Raw genomic sequence first — 5,136 nt, 5'->3', positions numbered from 1 at the left:
AGCATTGCCTATTTGAGCAGTGGATTTTGCTCCAATTGTGCACTGTCATTTAAACCACCTAGCTATTCTACTGATTCAAGCAGAAGTTTTGGATCAAGCTTCTCTTCACATCATTTTAACAGCTGGCCTGAAGTGTTTTCCATGCCCTCCCCCCTGCCCCCAAAAACTTTTCAGAGAAGTTTGAACAGAATGATCTCCTGCAGTCGGGTGGCAAAAAGCTTCCGTATGAATGGTGCCACACCATTCTCCTTTCCCTCTTCCTCTGAAGACTATTGACTGCTGCTCCTTGCCCGTAAACATTAACAGCAAGACAATCACTGCTGCTAATGCTTGTCTAATCATTAGACAAAGACAGTAGCCCCATCCACCAAGTCTCCCCACTGCTATAAATGATCCATTTAGTGTTTTCTCAGTATAAAAAGCATAAAAAAGGATCCCCTTTCCAGCACCATCACCACTGTCCAAGATTCTGTAGTTGGCTCTGGGAAAAACCAGACTATAAGCCAATGGAAGGGAAGTACATACTCTCTTCTGCTCCGCTGTCCTACCCCTAGCCACTCACATGCCCGAGAAGCTCACAAGTAGCACTTACGAACACTTACTGAATGAGAGACAACTGATTAGGCAATATCCTTCCTGCTTTCTTCCTGACTTCCCCATCCCCTTGGCTCTTGTCAATCCTGAGCTTTTAGGCTGCTCAGAGGTTTCAATCACAGAGAAAGTCGATCTGATCAATCCATTCACAGTCTGCTGTTTCATGGACATAAGCAGTGGCATGTCAGAGCTCCTTATAATTGTTTACAAGAGCCGACTGTGTGTATCTCTTTCCAGCTCTATATTCAGTGACATCAGGCTGGTAGCTTGAAATCAGCAGTGGTAGGAATCGTTACACCAGAGATATTGGCAAATGCTCAAATCAAAGCAGTATTATTATTATTACTATTACTAGTATTATTGTTATTATTATTATTATGAGCCAGTTGTTAAACACATACCCGTATACCACTGACTTCAGGCATTCACATTATTCCCTACATGTTCCTCCACCTCCTTTTTCTAAGAAAATTCTTGACCAGGCTTAATTCAAAGAATGACTCATCAAGAAAGGCTTTGAGGCCGTATATGTATAAAGCAAATACTTTTCCCCACTCTCCTGCTCGGGCTCTTTCATAGCTTCCACGCTTGAGTACATCCAACCCTTAGCTCTGCTCTTGACAATGCACTGGCTTGTCAAAACAGGCTAAAAACTCCAGTATTTTAGGGATTTCTATGTAGCTTCTTTATAAAGTTTAGAAGGAATGCAATGACTACCTCAGGCAGACATCTTCCTCAAACTGGATCAGACTTGGTGGTGCTTCTTGATCTAGCTAGTTTCAACCTTCTGCATGGCTGGCTTCTGAGGCCATGGGAAATGACCTATGTCATAGCTTAGTGACAGAAGCACTGACTTATAGAAATTTCGGTCTGCCAGAAAAATAGGATATTCTCTGATCCAGGGTAGTTCCCTCAACCTGGCTGCATGGCCACATCACCCGAACAACTTAGAAAAAATTATGACGGTCTGGGCCTCACTCTAGACAAATTCAATCAGTATCTCCTAAGTTGGGATGGGGCATTCCTAATTTCCATAACTTCCCAGGTGATTTGAAGGTGTCACCAAAGAGAACTACTGATCTAATCACACCTCAATTTCCAGATGAGAAGCCTGAGCACCAGTTCCAAGAACCTTGCTCAAAGCCCCAGAGTGGCTGAGCAAATGCAGAGCTGGCCCTTGACTCCAATCACTTGACTCCCAGACCACAGATCTTCCACAGTCATGCTCCAAACCTGAGGACTTCCTCATCCCTGCTTCCTAAGTCCCTGAACATGAGTCAAGAAACAACAAGGGTTTTTGTTTGGCAGGAATCTCATTAAGACCTGATTTCATTCATAAGTCTAATTGATCCTTGATCTTGAGTGAATATTTTCCCATTTTCCCAATTTTTTTTTCAGTATTTCTAAAATTAAGTGGAGACTCTTGGTACTAAGTTATGGTAATATAAATTATGTAAATTCCATAAAGACAGGGACTACTGAGTCTAATCTTTACTATGTCAAACATAAGGTCTGATCAAGGGCCACATGCCTGTTAATCTATCTGTAAAGTAAATGTCACTTGAACACCACAGGTTGGAACTGTGAGGGTCCACTTACACACAGATTTTTTTCAGTAATTACAACACTTTAAATGTATTTTCTCTTCCTTATGATTTTCTTAATAACATTTTCTTTTCTTTAGCTTACTTTAAGAATACAGTATATTAATATTTATAACATGCAAAATAGGTGTTAATAGACTGTTTGTGTTATCAGTAAGCCTTCAGGTCAACAGTAGGCTATAGTAGTCAAGTTTTGGAGTTCAAAGTTATACAAGGATTTTCGATTATTTGGGGGTTGGTGCCCTTCACCCCTTTGTTGTTCAAGGGTCATTTGTACTTGATTTGTTAAGGGCCTTAGCTAGATGTTTGGGGTCATTTGATAATGTGGTTTTAAGGTGTAGACTTTGAAGTCCTATATCCTGGGTTCGAATCCTGGTCTACTATTGGCCAACCAGAGACTTTGACTAAGTTATTTAACCACTTGGTACTTCAGTTTATTTTATTTTGTTTTTTTATTTAAAAAAAATTTTTAAAGATTTTGTTTATTTATTTGTCAGAGATAGAGAGAGCATGCACAAGCAGGGGGAGCAGCAGGCAGAAGGAGAAACAATTTCCCTCCTGGGCAGGGAGCCCTATGTGGGTTTGATTCCAGGACCATAGGAACATGACCTGAATCAAAGGCAGATGCTTAACTGACTGAGCCACTGTCCCTGTGCTTCAGTTTAAAAGAATTAAAGATTAAAAAGGCAGTGTATGGACAGCACTCAGCAGAGTGCCTGGTTGAGAACTTTGATAAACACTGCTTATTACTGTTTGGTTGTATCATCCTATCTCTACCTCGCTGCTGGGAGAGGAGAAGAGAAATATAATAGTAATGAGGAGAGGCCAGAAACAGCAGCTTTCGAGCATCTTGCACTGAAAATCTGCCTTGGCCTTGAGGGTTGCTGGTAGCCAGGATGAAGCTACATTGTACCACAAAAGGCAAGACACAAGAGGAAACCTGGAATGGTAGATTCTGGGCTGTTCCCTCTCCTTCATCTCTCAGTGAATGGCACTGATTCCTTTTTAAATTCTTATTGTAGAAGGCGATTTTATTAGCACTGAATTACTTTTTTTTAAAGTACACAATTCTCATGTAATCATTAAATACATCTATTAGCTTATGAAAATGTGACCTATAGAAAACTTTTCAGGGACAATAGTAGTACCTGTATTACTGCTACGAAATTTTTTATTGAGATATAATTGATATATTAGTTTCAGGTGTACAATGTAATGATTCAGTATCTGTATATATTGCAACATGATCACCACAATAAATCTAGTTAACATCTGTCACCATGCATAGTCACCAATATTTCCCTTGTAATGAGAACTTCTATTCTCTCAGCATCCTCAAATATACAATCCAGTATTATGAACTCTAGTCATTGTGCTGTACATTAAGCATTGATTCTCAAAGCCAGCAGCCCTAGTGGTCCTCCTGTTCTCTCTTGTCCCTCCAGCTGCGCACTGGCCTCCAGGCCTGAGCTGCCAGACCTGAGTGCTGGTGCAATGGCCGGTCAGTGGCCACTTACCACCTCCTGCTCCTCCGATGGTCATTTCACAGCTCCAACCTGCTCCTCACCCAGCATCCAAATTCAGCAGACGTCTCCTCCCAGACCGATAGGAAATGGTATATCAGGACCCTGCCCCCATTCATATCACTGACATGGCTTCTGATCTTCAGATCAGTTTTTTTTTTTTTTTTTTTAATGAAAACTCCCATGAGATTAAAGCAGAGCAGAGGAAGGAACAGAATGATAAATGTCCTCAAGCAAAATGAGATACAGTTCAGAGACGGTTGGGTTGCAGTTGCTTTTTTAGACAAACATTTAATGAAAGACATTGGCAGAAGTGTCAAAAGCCGCCTGTCTCAGTTTCAAATATTTGCACAGGATATTTCCTTCTGGTTATTATTAGATGCAGAAATTTGTTCCCAGGTAGGGCATTGTGGGGAACTCAGCCTCCCCCCTCAACCAGGGTATCGTTCTAAAAAACTGGCTCTAAGGTTGTAGAAGGAGGAGTCTGAGGCAAAGAAGCATGCAGATGGGTCAAAATGTGGTTGGGCAGGGCTTTCAGAATCTCATTAGATGAAAAACTGAATTTACAAAATACTTTAGCATACTAATAGTCACTTTTCTCTTCTTTCTTTCTTTCTTTTTTTTTTTTTATCATGAAAAAACTGTATTTAGATTTAGCCAGCTGGACTCAGTTTAGATGATCCCAATTTTGTTGGCAACATCCAAAGCATCATAGTCAGGGGCCAGCCGAACGTATGCCTTCTTCTCTCCATCAGGCCTGATTAAGGTGTTGACCTTGGCTACATCAATGTCCTAGAGCTTCTTCACAGCCTGTTTGATCTGGTGCTTGTTGGCCTTGACATCCACAATGAACACAAGTGTGTTGTTGTCTTCTATTTTCTTCATGGCTGACTCAGTAGTCAGGGGGAACTTGAGGATGGCATAGTGGTCAAGCTTGTTTCTCCTGGGGGCGCTCTTTCGAGGGTATTTGGGTTGCCTTCGGAGACGCAGAGTCTTGGGTCATCGGAACGTAGGTGATGTGCGGATCTTCTTTTTTTGTGTGTGACTGTGGACGCCTTTCAGCACCGCTTTCTTGGCTTTCAAAGCCTTTGCTTTGGCTTCGGCTTTGGGAGGGGCAGGGGCTTCCTTCTTAGCGTTCGGCGCCATCTTCGTAAAAGGGGTTTCTTTTTTTTTTTTTTTTTTTTTTTTTTAAGATTTTATTTATTTGACAGAGATCACAAGTAGGCAGAGAGGCAGGCAGAGAGAGAGCCCGATGCGGGGCTCGATTCCAGGACCCTGGGATCATGACCTGATCAGAAGGCAGAGGCTTTAACTCACTGAGCCACACAGGTGCCCATAATTGTCACTTTTCAAAAGGATTCACCACCATCTGTTCTAGTAGGGCAGAACACATACGTATATAAGTATGTAGAAAT

General features: G+C 41.6%; 1 pseudogene; it reads right to left on the bottom strand.

The window, feature by feature from the left end:
* Positions 1-4,393: 4,393 nt before the first annotated feature.
* LOC123390520 lies at positions 4,394-4,879 on the bottom strand (annotated as a pseudogene).
* Between the last annotated feature and the right edge of the window lie 257 nt (positions 4,880-5,136).

This window comes from Mustela putorius, unplaced genomic scaffold, assembly GCF_011764305.1.
Source record: "Mustela putorius furo isolate JIRA1106 unplaced genomic scaffold, ASM1176430v1.1 tig00000129_pilon_pilon_pilon, whole genome shotgun sequence".
NCBI classification, from domain to species: Eukaryota; Metazoa; Chordata; class Mammalia; order Carnivora; family Mustelidae; genus Mustela; species Mustela putorius.
This window is presented reverse-complemented; position numbering and strand designations above follow the sequence as displayed.